The sequence below is a fragment of the Monopterus albus genome, unplaced genomic scaffold (assembly GCF_001952655.1).
Source record: "Monopterus albus unplaced genomic scaffold, M_albus_1.0 scaffold9.1, whole genome shotgun sequence".
NCBI lineage: Eukaryota > Metazoa > Chordata > Actinopteri > Synbranchiformes > Synbranchidae > Monopterus > Monopterus albus.
Window position 1 is genome coordinate 1,159,744 of NW_018127889.1, and position 1,211 is coordinate 1,160,954.

A 1,211-nucleotide genomic window follows, 5' to 3' on the forward strand; every position below is an offset into this window, starting at 1 on the left:
GGGTTTTTTTTGTCTTTAATCCATAATCATCAAAATTGAAACAAATAAAGGCTTGAAATATTTCACTTTGTGTGCAGTGAACTAATATAACATACAAGTTTCACTTTTTGAAACAAATTATTGAAATAAATGGACTTTTCCTTGATATTCTAATTTTTTGGCACATACCTGTATATGACTCAGGATTAATAGCCTACTGTGTGCGGGCCTTCAAAAATACAAAAAATACACTCCCAAGTTTGTCTGAGTGGGTCCCATTAAGCCAATTTGAGTCTATCTTTCAACATTACAGGTTACTTACTGTAAGACAAATTTTATTTATAGTTCCTTGCCGAGCTGTGGGCAGAGGGATACATTCTAATAGTGCTTGGAGTAAACTTGGAAGCACATTTGCTGATTTCATAGCTGGAGTATTTTTGCAGTTTGTGGTTGTGAGACACCAGTAAAACCTGCTCCTGTGTCTGGATTACATTTGTGCATGTGTGACATCTCAAGGGCGTTTCAGCTTTTCTGCTGTTTATTCCTGCCTCATCTGCACCCTTTATGAAGTGGAACAGGCCTACAGTTTATGCCATTTATCTAGGGTGTCCTAAAAGAAAGATTATCTGACTTTTGTAGGTAATATTTTAAAGATTATAAATAATCCATTTCTTTTGTACCAGTTAACATACCTCTACATTGCTAGTATAACCAGTACAATTCAGTATTGTCCTTGCCAAAAAGTGATTAAAGCTAATATCTTTATATTGAAAGGGCTTTTGTGCCTCATATTACCTTTATTTATCTCTTGTGAGTTATATTTTAAAGATAATAAACCATCCAATCAGCTGTACCAGTTAAAGTGCCTCCAACAATCCAGTACAACCAGTAAAATGCTGTATTGTCCTTTCCAAAAACTGATTCCAGATAATCCCTTGTTATTGAATGGGGTTTTCTGCCTATAATTACCTTGTACTACTTAAAGTACCTCTACATAACTAGTAAATTAGTATATGTACACTACCACCCTCCACATTTCAGCACTTCATACTACAATTACAGAAACACTTCAGATTTTCCCAGTACATATATTCCCAGCACTCCAGAGTCGTCTCACTGTCCTTTGTTTGGCAGAGTAAAAACCAGTGGTCATATACCACAGAGTACATTCATAACCACACTGTCATTTTACCAAACCCAGGACATACATCAGGTACTTTATCCTACCAATG